At 44.8% G+C, this 19,309-nt stretch overlaps 1 protein-coding gene across 1 annotated transcript in view; it reads right to left on the minus strand.

The window, feature by feature from the left end:
• Positions 1 to 19,089, minus strand: part of PRR5L (proline rich 5 like) — a 126,978-nt gene extending 107,889 nt beyond the window's left edge. Inside the window, exon 1 of the mRNA XM_066363260.1 lies at positions 18,989 to 19,089. The gene's annotated coding sequence lies outside the window, so the exon portion shown is untranslated. The remainder of the gene's footprint in view (positions 1 to 18,988) is intronic.
• Between the last annotated feature and the right edge of the window lie 220 nt (positions 19,090 to 19,309).

Raw genomic sequence — 19,309 nt, forward strand, 5'->3', positions numbered from 1 at the left:
TCATCTCAGATTTGAGTGGTCGGGGGAAGGTCTCATGGAAATAAAGGTGCAGCTTAGCTATGAAGCCAAAAGGCATTCCAGGAGGGCTGAGTAAACGGTGACAAAGTACTAGGTGTGTTTTGGGACAGCAAGCAAAGTAGCTCAATGGGGACAGAGTGTTCAGATCAGCCGGTAGGTAAAGAAAATATGGAAAGCTGAGCTGATACTTGGTTTTAAAAAGGCTTCAATGCCAGGCTATGGTAGAGACGACTAGATGTCTCCCCTTCTTTCTTTTTAACAAAACATCTAATTTGTTTGCCCAGAATGGACTATCCTTCTCAGCCTCCCTGGATAGCTGGGTGCAACCCTGTGACTAAGTCCTGATTTAAATAAGACCAATGGGACTTAAGGGAAAGTCCTATGTGCAGATTCAAGATTACATATATATATTGATTCAAGATTTATATATATAAAATGCATGTGTGTGTATAATATATATTATATATTCTAGTTGTCAGGAGAATAATGACATATATATATATATAACATTGTATATTTTAATAAATACTGTGCTAGGTGTTAGGGATACAGGGATGGACTAAAACATTAAGAATGGAGTTGCCTGGCCCTGGCCGGTTGGCTCAGCGGTAGAGCGTCGGCCTAGCGTGCGGAGGACCCGGGTTCGATTCCCGGCCAGGGCACATAGGAGAAGCACCCATTTGCTTCTCCACCCCTCCGCCGCGCCTTCCTCTCTGTCTCTCTCTTCCCCTCCCGCAGCCGAGGCTCCATTGGAGCAAAGATGGCCCGGGCGCTGGGGATGGCTCTGTGGCCTCTGCCTCAGGCGCTAGAGTGGCTCTGGTCGCAATATGGCGACGCCCAGGATGGGCAGAGCATCGCCCCCTGGTGGGCGTGCCGGGTGGATCCCGGTCGGGCGCATGCGGGAGTCTGTCTGACTGTCTCTCCCTGTTTCCAGCTTCAGAAAAATGAAAAAAAAAAAAAAGAATGGAGTTGCCTATCTAGGGAGTGAGAAAACCCATTAGTAAATGATGAAGTGAGATCACTCCTGCAGTGACTATTGCTCTATGGCCCAGGGAAGTGTGCTGGATGATATAGAACGCCAGTGGCATGCAAGAGGACTTTACATGGGAAGCAGATGACCATTTTTAACTGTTTTTGATAGGTATATATCGATGACGTACCTAGGAGAACTACTTGTGTCTCTATTGAGGACAATGACATTTATTCATTCAACAAGCATTCTTTGAGAACCTATGTGGCACTGTATTGGGCACTGAGGGACTACAACAGAGAGCAGAACAGAAAAATCCTTGACCCACTGGAGCTGGCATTATATAGATATTTTTTACAATTAATTTAGTTTGCCTTTATAAGTAAATTTAAGAATCCACCTTATTAGATAAACAATGCCTGGTTGGTTGGCCAGTAGTATTGCCAAAAGAGGGAAGGAGATTCAAAGGGGGCCACAGCTGGGGTGCCCTGGACCAGGGGCGGGTCATTTAGAGCCACGGGAAGCAGTTTCCTGATTGGCACTCTCACCAACCACACAGCGGCACCCCCAGAGCCCGACCCCAACTTCCAACCCCTTCATTTCTTCTGCTTCTATCTCAGGTCTTCTATTTATTTTCTTCGACTGTGTTTTGAGATGTACATAAGATAAAATCAGAGTGTCTGCCCTCTGAATGTATAAGAAAACCCACTAATTGGACTAACTGTGGCAAAGCTTTGTAAATCAAGGAAACTTTGAATGAGAAAATATTTATACAGAAAAGTGGTTTTTCACTTTTGCTTATTACATATTTGGCAAACCACGAGCTGCCTGATGGAGAACCTGTTTTTCTGAGTCTATTAATGTCCTGTAATTATCCTGTCAAAGCTCCCGTTTGAGTAGACCATACTGTATCTGGATCTAAATAAATACCATGCACTTTAGAATAATTCGTCCCTCGGGTAGATCAACAGAACCTCACCTCCAAGTTACAGGAGCAACACAAACACATACGGCACGTTGCTGCCCTCCCCTGAGCCTTCTGCACACCGCTCCTGCTCCTGTCCTAATAATTCAGATTTCCCCCACTGGGAAACAGGAGTTCAGGAACTGGACAGGAACTTTTCTTTCCACAGACTTTACTCATTGTACATCACCTCCCCCCACCCTACCCCCTGCCATCCAAGCAGACAATGTTTATAGAAAGATCTCGAAGTATAAATGGGATCTGAAATGAAAATTTAAGGGGGAAGTACAGAGCAAATGATCAAATGAACTATTATTGAGAACTGACACCTAACAAAGGTAATTAGTGAGTGAGTTGTTCTGCAGTCAGGACTCAGTAGAACTACAAAACTGCTGCTTAGCAACCTCCCTCCTTCCATCACTAACGCTAGATGAAGCACCTGCACGCATTCACTCCCTCACCCCGTAAAGCTGTATTGAGTGCCTTCTGCTTGTTAGGTAATAGGTTAGACACTGGAATACAAAGGGGAACAAAAAGGAGCTTACAGTCCAGTGTGTGATAAAGGTAGTGATCAAAATGTGACACAAGTCTGACCTGTGGTGGCGCAGTGGATAAAGCGTCGACGACCTGGAAATGCTGAGGTCGCCAGTTCGAAACCCTGGGCTTGCCTGGTCAAGGCACATATGGGAGTTGATGCTTCCAGCTCCTCCCCCTTCTCTCTCTCTGTCTCTCCTCTCTCTCTCTCCCTCTGTCTCTCCCTCTCCTCTCTAAAATGAATAAATAAAAAAAATTAAAGAACAAAATGTGACACAAATACAGAATTTCAACACTGTGAGAAGTGTTAGATAGGGAAGGTAAGTGTAAAACAAGGGACTGGACTGCACTGAGGAGTCAGGATGAACGGAGAGCTGAAGGATGACTAGGCAAAGAGGGAAGGAAGAGTCTTCTCAACAGAGGGAAACGAATGAACCCCTGCTGATGGACTACAGGAGCAAAAGGCTGCAGTTCTGAAATACAAAAGAGTAAGGTATAAATGTAAGCTGGGGCCAGATCAGGCAGGATTTCAGAGGCCATGGCAAAGAGTTAGTTTGGACTTTATTCTCAGAATGATAAGACACTGAAGAGCTTTAAATCCGCTGACTGTCCCTCAATAGCTATCTTCCCCTTGGTCTATGGACATGTTACCATCTATGGACATGTTACAAAGACTATATTTCCCAGATGCCTTTTCACTTAGATCAGTCCATGTGGCTAAATTATGGCCAATGGCATACAACCAGAATTGTCAAGTGGGAGGGGCTTTAAAGACCCTCTTTTTTTTTTTTTTTTTTTTTCTGAAGCTGGAAACAGGGAGAGACGTCAGACAGACTCCTGCATGCGCCCGACCAGGATCCACCCGGCACGCCCACCATGGGGCGACGCTCTGCCCATCCTGGGTGTCGCCATGTTGCGACCAGAGCCACTCTAGCGCCTGAGGCAGAGGCCACAGAGCCATCCCCAGCGCCCGGGCCATCTTTGCTCCAATGGAGCCTTGGCTGCGGGAGGGGAAGAGAGAGACAGAGAGGAAGGCGCGGCAGAGGGGTGGAGAAACAAATGGGCGCTTCTCCTGTGTGCCCTGGCCAGGAATCGAACCCGGGTCCTCCGCACGCTAGGCCGACGCTCTACCGCTGAGCCAACCGGCCAGGGTAAAGACCCTCTTTTAAGAGGCAAACTGCAAAAAAAAAAAAAAGAGGCAAACTACTTGTTCTTTGCCCTTTTCTTTGTTCCTTGCTCCATCCTGCAGCCTGGAAACCACAAAGCTGTCATCTTAGACCAGGAGGAAGAAGCCATGTATTATGGAGTAACAAGAAAAAGATCCAGCCCTGGACTGCTCCTTCAACTTTTTAATTAATTGATGTATAATTTATATACAGCTTTTATGTACAAAATCCCCCTGCACTCATTTAAACTACACAATTTGATGTGTTCCAACCATTGTGTACACCCAGGTAACTAGCAACATAACGGAGATTCAGAACATTTCTGCCCTCTCCGTGACCCTCTGCAGTTCACCCCTCCTGTACTCCCATATGAAACAACCACTGACCTGCTTTCTGTCCCTGTAGACTAGTTTTCATTTTCCACAACTTTATACAAATGGAATCATACACTATGTATTCTCTTTGTCTAGCTTCTTGCATTCACCATAATTATTTAGAGATCCATCCATATTGTATCAATTCTTCTCTCCTTTTTATTGCTGAGTAGTATTCTATTGTATGGATATACCACATTTGTTTAACCAGTTGATGTATATTTGGGTTGTTTACTGTTTGGGGCTATTGTGAACAAAGATGCTATGGACATTTATGCACAAATCTTTATGTGGACATATGATTCATTTCTCTGGGTGAATACCTAGGAGCAGAATGGCTGAGTCATATGGTGTCTGTTTAACAATATGACAAACAGCCAATTTTTCAAAGTGAGTGCAGTGTTTTATACTCCCACGAGCCATGAGTGAGAGTGCCAGGTGCTCCCCATCCTTGTCAGTATTTTGTCTTTAAAATATTAGGTATTCTAATGGGTCTGCAGTGGGCTACCTAGATTTTTATATGAGAAAAACGTTACCTTTTTAATTGTGTTTCAGCCATGTTATTTTGGGTTTTCTGTAACTCTCAGCCAAAGCTAAACCTATTGAATACAGAACTCAAGAAGGGAAGGAGGAAGAACAATTAGAAGACTCCTGTGCTTTAGATAAGAGATGGTGGTAAATTAAAGTAAAGGGAGGGTGAGGAGATAGAAAGAAAAGGATGGGTTGGTGAGATATTTAGGAGATATCGGATTTAGACTCAATAACGAATCAAGTATGGAAGGTTAAGAAAATTACTCAGGTACACAGACCCAGGCTCGTCTAATGCCAGAGGATGTTCCCAACTACTGTTCTCTTTGCTTCTAGATGTCAAATTCACATGCAAGAAAACTGGAAATTGCTCCAGCTTCAGCTGTGGCAATGCTGTCAGCTTCTTCCTCACTTCTGGAAATCCTTACTCAGCCCAGTGGTATGATCTGAAAGTTATTTAGGCAATGTCATTAGAAGCCTGTCCCTGAAAGTGCCTGTCATGGTCCTTTCTATGGGTCCCCCGAATGACCATGGTCCTTTCCGGGTCCTTAATTAGTGTGAGCCACTAAGAAAGTTCATCACATTGGTGATGCCCAACCTCTATGGGCACAATATCTTTCAGGAATGAGTTCATAACCTAATCTGGGCAAGTTAGTCTTGATAAGACATTCGTTAAAGGCCTATGGCAGAGGAACTTCCTGCTTTTCTAAGAGAACCACTAGGAGAGACCTTTCTCTTTCTATGGAATGTGGAAGAGGAAGCAGTCAGCCCTTGAATCTGTGGAACCATCTACGGCCATGATTCAAGGTCATTTTACCATGAAATGGTTCCCACAGAAGGCAGAGTGTACAGAGAGGAGGAAAACAGTCATTGGTGACACTTTTGAAGGCTGTATTAAATTTTGGATGACTTTGCAATTTCATGGGCCAATAAATGCCCTTTCTGATATAAATCTGTTACTTTTACTGAAAGCATCCTACTATAATGGTTAGAAAATCAAATATTTTAAAAATAGGCATGGATTACTTCTACATATGTAGAGAAATAAGTAAAAGCAACAAACAGCATCAAAACTGGAAGACTTTTCTTTTGGAAAATTTCATAATTAAAACCGTAAAAAACAGGAAAATCTTCCTATCAGGAACCTACTTTTCCAATGCCAAGTAAAATCATTATAAGCAATTATAATAAACAATTATCTTTTATAGATTATCTACCATGTGCCAAGCCCTGTACTAATCTTATTAAAGGCAATATTTCAATTAATCTATACAACAAGCCCATGGAGAAGGTTCTATAAATATCCCCACTTTACAAACGAGGAAACAAAGATTCCAAGAATTTAAATAATCTGCTCAGTGGTACAGTAAGACAAATGCTAAGCAAGGATTGAGTCTTGCCAATCTAACTCCAGAACCCCCGCTCCGAACCAGTACACAACTGCCTTTCTAAGCATGAGGCGTACATAATTATAATTCTCACACCATTTTCCGGGACAGGGCCAATAACATGTAGGAAATTCATACTCACAGAAATTAAGTAACAACAGGGAGCTCCCACTGCTAGTGTTTATGCCAAAAGGTGAACCACACACAGGGCACTGAGTATTAAATTCTAGAGATTAACAGGCAAGGTAATTGATATATGGAAAGAACCTTCAAAACTTGGCACTCAGAAGGCCTTCACAATTCCTAATTCATCACCTTCTTTTTGTGCTTGAAGAATGAAGGCCCAGAGATGATCTTATCTTGCTCAAGGCAACACAACATGCTGGTGGCAGGGGTACAACTAAGATGCAGGTCTTCTGTCAAAGACAGCTCTTATCTAACGCACAAAACTACCCTTGGCGAGCTTCATGTATACAGGGTGCCTGCTCAGTATGCTTGATTTGGGAACTCTCCCCCGTCTCAGTGGAGTCCATCCAGACCCCAGTGCCAATCCGTCTGATAATAGCCCCTGAACTCTCCCTATAGAAGCAAGCCCGGGCCCCAGTGTTTGGCCTTGGAAGCACTACTCAACTGCCCTCCTCTGGACATGGGACCTGAGCTAGAAAAATGGGCTCTCTCTTCTGGGAATCTAAATTTTAGCTACCCATTTTTTTAATAATAGATCTGTTTCTCCTTCAGGAATTCAGAGTTAATTTCTATTGTTCACAATCCAAGAACCTGGATCAGTTAAGGCTTTTTCACATACAAGTGTTAGCAAACACAAGCTAAATATGCTTAAGCAAAAAAAGGAGTTTAGTGCTTCAGATGGGGGACCTGTAAGCCAAATCCTGCCCATCACCTGCTGTTGTAGATCATTTTACTGCAACACAGCTGTGCCATTGGTTTCTGTACCATCTATGGCAGGGGTCCCCAAACTTTTTACACAGGGGGCCAGTTCACTGTCCCTCAGACTGTTGGAGGGCCGGACTATAAAAAAAACCATGAACAAATCCCTATGCACACTGCACATATCTTATTTTAAAGTAAAAAGCAAAACAGGAACAAATCCAATATTTAAAATAAAGAACAAGTAAATTTAAATCAACAAACTGACCAGTATTTCAATGGGAACTATGCTCCTCTCACTGACCACCAATGAAAGAGGTACCCCTTCCGGAAGTGCGGCGGGGGCGGATAAATGGCCTCAGGGGGCCGCATGCGGCCCGCGGGCCGTAGTTTGGGGACCCCTGATGGCTTTTGTGCTGTAACAGTAGAGATGAGTAACTGTGACAAACAACAGGACCTACAAAGCCTCAAGCCTTTACTCTCTGGCCCTTTACAGGGAAAGTTTGCTGAGTCCTGACTAAGATGAAACGTCAGGTGTGGCTTGATCCAGCCTTCCAGGCCTTCCATCTCTCAGCTCCTGTCCTGGGTTCTCGGACTGGCTCTTCCCTGTGGTTGCAGCCCAAGCAGGGGCAACAGCGTCATCCTCCCCACAGGCAAATAAAAGCCTTGGGTCGGGCCCTTATTGGCCCAAATCAGCTGTGGTCAGAGGGAAGGAACTTACTGACCAGTTCCAGTAATTGAGACGTCCCCCAGATCTGAGGTATAACCTGCGATTCTGGGAGGAGAAGCCCTGCTTTGCTACGTTTACAGAATTCTTCAATGTAAATGTTCCTACCATGGCTGATTTCAAGCCATCCACACATCATTCAACACAAAGTGACACAGTAGCATGCCCTTATATAGTATTCCACCATAAATAACGTAAAGATTCCCAAGGGCATAGATAGTACCAAAACGTAGCAAAATAATTGGGAAGTGATGAACTTTGAGCATTTATTTTTCTCTTCATATGTCACTGAATTGCACATTTATATAATTTTTAATAATGGCCATATTTGACAACGGGCTTGTAATGTCAGATCTCATGCACCACCTCTGGCACAGAACTGGGTTAAACTTACCCAAACCATTATAGGGACTTCTTTTACAACTTATAAGAATACACAGGTATTAGGAGGTGACAAAGCAAAGCAAACAGACCAAACCCCATACAAGCATCCACTGTGGAACACTAACTGAAACACCAGGTAAGATGGGGAGCAGCATGTGGTTTTAAGAGAATAAAATATTTATAGCCGTGGGTGAATCCAACAGCGGGGCTAAGCAGGAGGCAGGCCTGCAATCCAGAGATTTGTGCGCTCATCCAGGCTGCCACTGTCCCTCAAGGACCTCCATAAAGCATCGGTTTATGCTGACTGCAGGTGGACCCCCAGACAGGGAAGGTAGGCCATTACCTCGTCCTGACAGCTGGACCAGACATCTCCGCAGACAGGAATCGAGTTACTTAGGAAAGCCAGACTCCAAGGAAATTTAAAAGCACAATCCCGTGGAAATACAGAGAGTATTAAAAGCTGTTCTTAGGGAACATAATTCAATGACAGCACAAATAATCTCTGGGAGCATTATTAATAAGAACATTAATAAGTGTCTTAGATCCATAGAGTGCCTGACAGCTCTCAGAAGACAGTCCTATGTACCATCTGATTTTGGCCCCACGCACACTCTGGAGTAGACACCATGTCTACTTTACAAGTTAGAAAACAGAAATGTGAAACAATGATAGCTGGTAATTGGGTTGTGCCTGTAATCCTCGTCGTTCGATTCCGAACTTTTTCTATTCTGCAAACTGTAATCCCACAGACATGCTTTTGCCTTGGGATGTGTCCATACACCCAGAGATCAAAGCTAAAGGACCAAGTCCTCACAAGAAAAAATGCCAATATAATAAATGCTTCTATTTAGGTATTTATTTTCACAGGCTAATGAGTCTATTAATGTATTCTGCATCAACTGATATATCTGCACAAAACAGTGAAGGTAAATTTGGCTCCCTCATTGGACTTGCAAAGTGGTAGATTTCAACACTCTTAGCTGTAAGTAATACAGTGGTTTAGAGTTCAGGCTCTAGAGACAGGCTGCCTAGATTTGAACCTCAGCTCTACCATGGCTCAGACCTGGCGGATATTTGGCAAGTTGTTTAACCTTTCTGTGGCTTAGTTTCCTCATCTATAAAATCGGCGTAATTATGGTGTTTACCTCATAAAGTTGTTTGAAGATTAAATTAAATTCTATATGGAAAATGCTTAGAACAGTGCCTGGAATGTAATAAACCCTTGATAGATGTTAGTGGTTAGTACTTTTATCATACTCAACACTGTGATCCTGATCATTATTATTGATGGCCCAACCAAAATTTTACTTTGCATGAATATTAGCCTCAGAAGTCAAACTTTGAATGTAAATGCTGCATTTGTAATTTGTTTATTCCTGCTGTGGTCTTTAGTAGTAAAAACACCATACAATCGTGTCCATATATTTTTTATATTGTCCAAAGCCTTTCTGAGGATATTCTCTCATTCACTCTTCCAATAACAAGAGGACTAGAATCATTTTCACACTGGGCAGATAAGGACTCTGAGACGCAGAAAGTTTGGCTGCCTTAATAAGCATTGAAGAGAGCCACAATCCAGGCAGGTTTTCTGACTCTAGCAGTGAGCTAAGGATGCTGTGTTGTGCCAGCCTTTTGGTTCCTAAACCACAGGCTGTCTTTTGTTCATGAAGTCCTCCCTGATGCTCCAAGTTCCAAGGTGTCATGGCGTTTGATGCCTCTCCAGCATAAACACCTTTCCTTTAATTGGAGAATTCACTCCTCTCTTATTCTCAGTCATGCAGATTAGGCAAGACCAACTCTACACCCAGTTCTATGTTGGATCCTGACTCTCTAATACAGTTAGCTTGCCTTAGACTCTTGGCCACATGATTGGGTGAGGCATGGGCATGTGACCCAATTGGGGCTAATAAGAGGTTGTGAATCCCTGGTTTTCAGCAGGAGACATTAGAAGAGATACCCCTATTAGAAGAGATTCCTGTGTCCAGGGTGAGATGAGGATTACAATGGCTTTAACTATTTAGCTTCCATGAAGGGGATGAGACGCTACCAGGGGACAGAGGTGTACCATGCATATAAGCAAAGGATGAAGTAAACAATAGTGAAGGCAGAGTGAAGATATGGAGAAAATCCCAACCCTTGGTGAGTTCATCCGAGCTGCTGGAAAATGCCTCACCTCGGGACAACATTCTCTCTAGATTTTTTAATTATAAGAGTCAGAAACTTCCTTTTATTATTGAGGCCTCCAAGTTAGGTTTTCAATTGTTTACAAACAAAATTTATATCTGATAAAATGAGCCTTCCAGCATGACCTACATAGAGCCCTCAAAGAAACGGCAGAATTTAGGCTGGACTAATTCTACAATCTTCACATGGGATATACACTTTTCACAGTGCTCGCTTCCAGTTCTAAATTTTCTTACTTTTTTTTTTATTCCCTTTCTTTCAGAGAGTACCTACTCAAGAATTAATAATCCATTTTATTTCCCATCAGCAGAGAAAAATGTGGTGGGTATTAATTGCCTCTAGTATAAAAAAAATGTTAGTATATGATTTGGACTATGAGAGGCTTTCCAGTAAAGAATGAGGGATAGTCAAGGAAACTAGTTGTCATCAGGCCAAAGTCAATGAACACTTTCTTTTGTTGTATTTGAGTCTCTGATGTTTGCTACCAAATTCAAACCTTCTTTTCTGCCTTTCTCCCCTGTTCCATCACCCTTCCCTCCTACCTGTCCTGTGACCCACTCCTCTTAATAATTCATGTTCACTTTTATAGATATCCAGGACCCTTCTCTGCATGGATTCTCATACCTCCGTGTCACACTATACAGTATTGCCTAACCTCACCCCTGAAATCCTACCCTAGTGTAGGCTGTGCAGCCCAATGTTCCCACCCTCAGTGTATATAATGATTCATAGTCGTCAGTAGCTTCAAACAGCCTTATCCATCCATGTGAGGTGTGTTGAAAATGAACCCAAATGAACACCCACTGGTCAGGTTTCGTCAAATCTCAAGATTGGAAAAAAGTAGCTAGTTGATCTTATGATTCAACTGGTATGTATTGAGCAGCAGTGTGACATGTTACAAGCAGTGTGCTGTAAATAGTATCAAATAATTTATCAAATCATTGAACTTGAAAAAAAAAGATTGATAAATAAACTATATTAAAAGCGGTGACTTCCGTTTACCAGAAAGCTCCTGTAACAGCAAAAATTCTCATCACTAGACTATCAAGAGAAGTTCTACAAGTCAATAAGAAAGTTTGGTACTTGAACAGACAATTCCAAGAGGAGGATATTCCAATGGCTAATAAGCATATGAAGAACTGCACAAGGTCATTACTCCCTTGCAAGGAGCCAGTAAAACCACCAGAAACCAGAATGATAACTGGAACTCTCATCACACAGCTCATGGGAATGCAAATAGGTACAACCATTTTGGAAAACCAGTAACTGCCTTCTAAGCAGTTTAGTATCTATTAAAGCTGAACATATAAAAACTATGACTCAACCATTGCATTCCCAAGTACATCGTGGAACTAGTCAAATAACACAGGCCCAATTTATGGGGAGTTGTATTCTAAAGTCTGTAGGAGAGGAAAGAAAGGAAGGAAGGAAGGAAGGAAGGAAGGAAGGAAGGAAGGAAGGAAGGGAGGGAGGGAAGGAGGGAGGGAGAGAGGAAGGAAGGAAGAAAGGAAGGAAGGAAGGAAGGAAGGAAGGAAGGAAGGAAGGGAAAGAGGGAAGGAGGGAGGGAAGGAAGGAGGGAGGGAGGGAGGGAGGAAGGAAGGAAGGAAGGAAGGAAGGAAGGAAGGAAGGAAGGAAGGAAGGAAGGGAGGGAAGAAGGGAGGGAAGGAAGGAGGGAGGAAGGAAGGAAGGAAGGAAGGAAGGAAGGAAGGAAGGAAGGAAGGATCCAGAGGTTAAAAAAAATTCCCAAAAGGCAAAATTACTCTTGAACTTTCCTTAACTTGCCCATAAGACACCACGTGTACCATTTGATGTGTGCTAAACAGTCTATATAACAAAGTTCATTTAATTCTCATAACTCTATGAGACAGGTTCTACCATCCCAATGTTACAGATGGGCCCAGAGGGGTAGAAAAATTTGCCCAAGTCCACACAGCTAAATCCAGAAAGCACTAGGGTTTAAACTTGACTCCAGTTAGACCCCACACTCGTACCCATTTTTACTGCCTCTCCAGCTGTTTGCCTCTGTGAAGATGGCCAAAGCTTGCCCTGCTTCACCCATCAACCCAGATGCTAGCTTGCCTCAGGAAAATGTAGCTTCATGTTCTCCAGTTTCCCATTCAGAACTTTAGCCTAAACTAAGGACTCTGTAAATTATAGCCCATGGGCCAAATCCAACCCATCACCTGGTTTGGAAATAAAGTTTTACTGGCACAGAGCCAGGCCCATTAGTCTAAGTATAGTCTATGGCTGCGTTTGCAGAGTTGAGTAGCTGCGACATAGGCCATATGGCCGGCCCTAAATGTCTTAAAATATTTACTATTTGGCTCTTTATAGAAAAAGGTTGCCGGCCCCTGGCCTAACCTAATAAACTTCTCCTTCAGCCAGACCCCTATAAAGACCAGAAGGAGGTTGATTTCATCATGTCCTGGTCCTAAACAACAAGTTTCCTGGCCACTCAGACCCCATCCCCAAAGACAAACATTTGGATATATTCTGTTTCTAACAGACCCACCCCCTTCCTCTGGTAGCTAATCCTGGACGGACTTGTTTGGAGCAAGGGAACTACAGTCATCTGTGTGAACTGCTTTTGTTGAGTCACTCCACGGCACTGTACTGATCTTGCATATCCTTCTCAACGTCATATTACATTTGTTACAAGCTTTATTGGGTCCTAACACTAAACTCTGCTCATGCATATTTCATCTTCATAACTAGTTGCTCGTGGAGTACGGTCAATTGCTCACAATTTACACAAAATCAAAAGGAACACTGGTCGGAGTGCTGGGCTATTAGCTCATACCCCAAATTAATTCTTAATGCAGAGCTGATGGAACGAAACTACTACAAAGCTAACAGCCCCCAAAGAAGTTAAGATTCCCTAAACTGAAATATCAAGAGAGGATCATTAGTAAGTTTATGAATTGTGTAGTGATTTAAAATTTCTAAAGCCAAAGCCATCAGCTTAAATTAAATAATTTCTGTCTTGACTAAAGCCTTCAGTAAAACAGCAATGGGGTTTCCTAAACACATCTGAACTTTGCAAATTTGAATTTTATACCAGGAAAGGAGGCAAATGCACTTTCCTATTCCAATAGTTCAGCTCAAGGCATAAACTGTTAATAATAATAGCTGCAGTTTTCTAAACTTTTAAATTAGACTGAAGCTCTGTTTCTATATGTGTTATCTCATTTAATCTCCCCAGCATCTATATAAATAAGCACTGTGATTATCCCCATTTCACAATGGAGGAAACTAAGGTGAAGAATAATTAACATGCCAAAGTTCCCATCGCCATCTAGACAGACCTAACCGTTCACTCCTTTGTGCCCCGTAGTGCCTTTTGCACATCTCATAAGAAGTTATCGACTGGGAGAAGTCCCGTGTATGTTTCGTGAGAGATCCGGCTATTATTTATTCAAATAGCATAGCTCTCATTCCTGTTGCACATCAGGCACCGTTCTGTGTTCTGCGGGCATGAGCTCACTTTGTCTTCACCTGAACAGTCCTGTCATTCCCTTCATTTTTCAGATGGGTACCCTGGGGCTCAGAGAGGTGCAGCAACTTGCCCACCGTCGCAGAGGGAGTAAACGACGGAGCAGCAGGTCCTCACTACAGGAATGGGCAGTGCTGGGTGCCTGGATGCCTCCGCCTCTCGGGTAAGCGCCGTCTCGACGCCTCAAATGACTCAGATCAGAGATGTTGGGCGCTGATGCGTTTGGTTGGGTAAGTCTGTGTGCTGGAGCTGGGGCAGAGCCAAATAGCTGTGCTTAGTGAAAGGAGTAGGAATTTCAAGTTCCCAAGGGGCAGAGCGAAGTGAACAACATCGGAGGCTGGTGTGGGGAAAAGGGCAGCGGAGGGAAACCTCGAAGCACAGCCAAGCGAGGGCTTTGGAGGGAAGAAATTCCGAGGGAGGAGATGTTGAAGTTTGGAGTGGTGCCCACGCACGTGTGTGTGTGTGTGTGTGTGTGTGTGTGTGTGTGTGTGTGTACACACACACAACAATATATATCCTGTATCCCTTCCTCAGATTCACCAGGATCTTGTTAGAAGAGTCCACCATGCTCACTGATGTGCGAAGAGATTCTTTCAGGGTAACTCAGTGAGGCGCCAAGATCTGGATTGTTGCAAGGCAAAAACAGACTATTTGTGTGGACGCAAAAGCTCCGGCCCGAGGGGCCGACTGACATCCAGCCAAGTTTCATAAATCATTGACAAGGAGCGTATTGCAGTTCAACAGAACTAAATATTCTATAGTCCCAGGTACTAAACAAGAAAAATAGAAGACTCGTTACAGGGTATTTGAGACTAAACTTCTCTATCGCTCATTATGAAACAGGCTCTTTACCCATATTAACTCATTTACCCCTCACAACAGCTCTACAGAATAGGTGCTATGGTGATCGTTTTACAGGAGGGAAACTGAGACACAGAGAAGTTAAGTGACTGGATGAAAACCACACAGCTGGCGGTGAGAGGCATAGTGGGCACTCCAACTCCGGCAGTGAGGGTTCCAAGGCTATGATTTGGACCGCTACAGGCCCACCTTATTTTATGGTGCTTTGTTTAATTGCGCTTTACAGATGTTACGGGTTTTTTTTGACAAATTGGAGGCAAAAACCTCCACCAGTAAAAAGGTAATGGCTCAGTTTATTGTGGTGGTTGGTTTGCAGCTCCCCAAATCTCTGAGGTGCGTCCATGCACTACACCGCCCGGGGCAGGTTGCGTGAGGTACAGTGCACTAAGAGACTTCGGTAACAGTAGTAATGGCAGTGCTCTCTAACCTCCGACCTGCAGCTCCTGCGTTCACAGCGTCAATACTCTATGCCAGGGGTCCCCAAACTTTTTACACAGGGGGCCAGTTCACTGTCCCTCAGACCGTTGGAGGGCCAGACTATAAAAAAAAAACTATGAACAAATCCCTATGCACACTGCACATATCTTATTTTAAAGTAAAAAAACAAAACAGGAACAAATACAATATTTAAAATAAAGAACAAGTAAATTTAAATCAACAAACTGACCAATATTTCAATGGGAACTATGCTCCTCTCACTGACCACCAATGAAAGAGGTGCCCTTCCAGAAGTGCAGTGGAGGCCGGATAAATGGCCTCAGGGGGCTGCATGTGGCCCACGGGCCGTAGTTTGGGGACCCCTGCTCTATGCCATAGTCTTCTTCACAGTAGATTTAATAGGCAGTGCAGGCAGGGGCAATGATGTTTGGCTGCTGCTGGGCCTCTAGGTTGAGGTGTTTGGCTTTTTCCTACAGGAAAAGACCCTGTGGATGAGATGGGACTGGAGCCAGATGTCTGGTCCCCGGACCCCTCCCTGCCCTGAGCGCAGCCTTCTCTGACTGATTGCATCTGAAGGGCAGGCGTGTCTGTCCTCAGCTCACCTGCTGCTTCAAAAGGAAACAGCATTTGGCAACACAACAAAGCAAAGCTTGTCTCTGACCAGAACATGGAGACCAGGACAAAACTATCTTTGATGTAGTAAACGTTTTTAAAACCTGGGACACACTTAATTCTTTGAACCTTGGACATTGGTGTGATTTAAAACTTCTTTCATAGAGGACGTGGGGGACATAATATTAAGAGTTGGAAATAACCAACAATACGTCTAACACTTGCTTTACTTTTTCTCACCCCAACCAAGATTCGTTTGTCACAAATGGAACTCCAAGTAAATGTCTCGCCCAGGGTGCAGTGGGAGCCATTGCTTCCTTCCCTGAGACAGAAAGAAGAGAATTCTCAACCTGGTGTGGTTGGGAGGGGGGAGGAGAGTTCTCCTATTTGAGGAACCATGAACTTTTAGAGTCATTTTTCACAATAACATCGCAATTATATAGGGAATAAATGTTGATGGGGTGTTTGCGAGCACAGCTGCACGCCAACATCTGGTGTTACCTCTGGAATCCTAGAGGACACATCTGGCAGCAGAGCAACTCCTCCAGAGAGCCCCACATCAGCCTTCACGGCTGGAACGAAGGGGCCGCTGCTGTGTCAGCCGGCGAAGTCAGGGAGGTGCAGGCTGCCCTGCCCGGGGGAGAAGCAGTCGAGTCTGCTCTGTCTTAAGTACCAACAGTCAAGGTCTGTGTTCTTTGCTACACAAAATAAATGACTACACTGATGAAAGTAAACTCCAAAAGCTACCGAGCACCTATAATAGGCCAGGCGATGTCCAGGGCACTCTGTGTGGCGCTTTATCACGGTGAGGGAGTGCTAGTGTTATTCCTGTTTCGTAAGGAGAGAAACTGAAGCTCGGAGAGGATGAACTAGATACTCAAGCCCATGGATGTAGTTAGTGGCAGAGCCAGGACCTGACTGTAGGTTTAGTCTGATGCTGGATTCCGTGCGTTTAACCATCACCCACTGTGGGCTCCCAAGTGGCTGGCAATAATGAGCTGTGCCAGCAGGTTACATGGCACACGGGCTGCCTCAGACCTGAGCGGTCATATTTCCAAGCACATGCTCAGTGACATCCAATGAACTGAGATGTGGGGAGCACACCAGTGGCATAATCAGCACATGGAGACGGTGCAATCCACCGGCAGGCAGAGTGCACCCCTCCTCCCCGCAGTCTTCCCTTGTACTCTCTTGCATTTCCCTACCTGCACTTTTCCTTCCCCCTTTCCCAAAGCATAACAGATGGCCAGCTGACTTACAATGAGGGACAAAGCAACTATTTGAATCATCACCTCTATGTCTTCCCCCCTCTGAGTCGTTCTGTAGATCTTTAGATATACACAGGAAATATGTTTACAGGCTCATCAAAAACAGTATTCAATGCGAACTCTTCCCGCCCACCCTGTTCCCATTCCCAAGCTCTATCTGCGGGAGTCTGTTGGTATTTTTTGTGATTCTTTTTATACTTTCTTTCTGTAGGTGTAAGACACTACAAACTTACGTTACCCTTCTTCACTTCTGCCCATTTTCTTTTTTTTTTTTTTTTTTTGTATTTTTCTGAAGCTGGAAACGGGAGGCAGACAGACTCCCGCATGCGCCCGACCGGGATCCACCCGGCACGCCCACCAGGGGGTGATGCTCTGCCCATCTGGGGCGTCGCTCTGTCACGACCAGAGCCACTCTAGCGCCTGGGGCAGAGGCCAAGGAGCCATCCCCAGTGCCCGGGCCATCTTTTGCTCCAATGGAGCCTCGCTGCGGGAGGGGAAGAGAGAGACAGAGAGGAAGGAGGGGGGGGGGGTGGAGAAGCAGATGGGCGCTTCTCCTATGTGCCCTGGCCGGGAATCAAACCCAGGACTCCTGCACGCCAGGCCAATGCTCTACCACTGAGCCAACCGGCTAGGGCACTTCTGCCCATTTTCTTGGAGCTCTTTCCATGTGAACACTCAGAGACAGCATCTTTATTTTTTTATAGCTGCATAATATTCCATTTTATGGACTACTACATTTACTTAACTTCCCCCTATTAACATTCCGATGGTCTATAACATTTTCTATCCATAAGTTGATACTTTCACCCCTTGCGTCTATAGTGTAATTGGGTAGGAGGGAGTTCGTTGGGCGTCCCAAAATGCCAACACTGCCAGGACCATTACAGTCTATCAGAGCAAAGCAGCAAAGCATACGCAACAGAAATCCCGCAGTACAAAGATCTTACCATGCCCAGGGAGATTGCTGTGTTCACTTTTCCCCGAAGTTTCCATTTCTCCCAAGCCCAGGAGAAAAAATGGCATCTTGAGCTAAGTAATCTATGCATAGAGCATTTTTTAAACTGTAATTTCAGGGGGCTGATTAAGATAGTATGCTATTTAACCCAGCCTACCTTACCAACCAACTCAAAAGGAGGCCAAACAGAGAGGCCTCTGCCCCTCTGGTTGAGCCACCGGGGGCCAAGCAACAGTCATTTCCACTGAAACATTAGCTGCCACAGCCCTCCCTCACCCAGGCCAGAGATACAGCTCTGCAGTTGTGAAAATGTCACGTCAGTGTTAGATTTGTCACCCAAGAAACAGTATGTGTTTCTTCTCTTATCACACCTTTACTGTTTTTATTAAAAACAGCTATGCCAAGTAGGCTTCCGTTTTGAATAGACTCGCACTAAAAAAATGTGAATTAGGAAATTTGAATGCCCTTTGATTTGTCCAGGCCTTCTCACCTTCCCTAACTAAACTCAGTCACTGCATTCCCAGGCTATCTCTTCCCTCCCCCCTCCTCCTTGTCATTGATGCTGTTGGTGCCCTGCCCGCATTCTCTTGAGTGGCACCTTTTCAGGGCACACAGACCTAGCTTTCAATGACTGGCATCTGCCTCTCTTTGCCTTATACTTTCCCTGGCAATGGTCCATACACGGTCCATACACGAGGCAGGCTGGAAGGGTTCAGGAGTTAACACCAGCATCACCCCCCAGCCACCTTCAACCAATGACTGACCAAAAGTGGTGCAAATCCATAGCCCAGCTCCCCAGCCTCTCAGGCAGGAGCACTCTAAGGCAGGGGTCCCCAAACTTTTTACACAGGGGGCCAGTCCACTGTCCCTCAGACCGTTGGAAGGCCACCACATACAGTGCTCCTCTCACTGACACCAAGGAAAGAGGTGCCCCTTCCGGAAGTGCGGTGGGGGGCTGGATAAATGGCCTCAGAGGGCTACATGCGGCCCTTGGGCCCTAGTTTGGGGACGCCTGCTCTAAGGATTGCATCCAGCGCTGTTTTCCAGTGTTCCCCAGCAGGAGTCAGCCCACTGTGGTCACTTGCTGGACAACGGACCACTTACTGGCCTTCTCCTGCCTCTCTCACTTCCACTACCGGCCAGTTTGAAAACCAGAGACGCGCACGATTCTTTTATTCTTATAACCACTCCCAACTTGCAGGTGAAGCAAGTGAGGTTCAGAGAGATGACAGGACTTACCGGAAGTCACAGACATGATGAGCTGAACTGTGGCCCAAAAGCACTCCACGTCCAGCGGCCTTTCCTCTACATCCTGCGGCGTTGGAGCCTTGATGATGAAACACAGGGTGCTGTAACTTCTTGGCCGTGAAGCTTATTCTGGTGAAAATGGGTCAGAGAAGAGAAGAGTTTATAGAACATTCTTAGAACTTAAGCTATTCTAAGAAACTCCCCTGAACAGCTCCAGTTCACTCCCTCCCTGAGCAGTACTTGACTCTTGCTGTTGCAGACGCTGCTTTGATGGGACATGTTCTCACAGCTTGTGCTGCGTGTCTGCCCCAC

This window comes from Saccopteryx leptura, chromosome 1 (genome assembly GCF_036850995.1).
Source record: "Saccopteryx leptura isolate mSacLep1 chromosome 1, mSacLep1_pri_phased_curated, whole genome shotgun sequence".
In the NCBI taxonomy this organism is placed as follows: domain Eukaryota; kingdom Metazoa; phylum Chordata; class Mammalia; order Chiroptera; family Emballonuridae; genus Saccopteryx; species Saccopteryx leptura.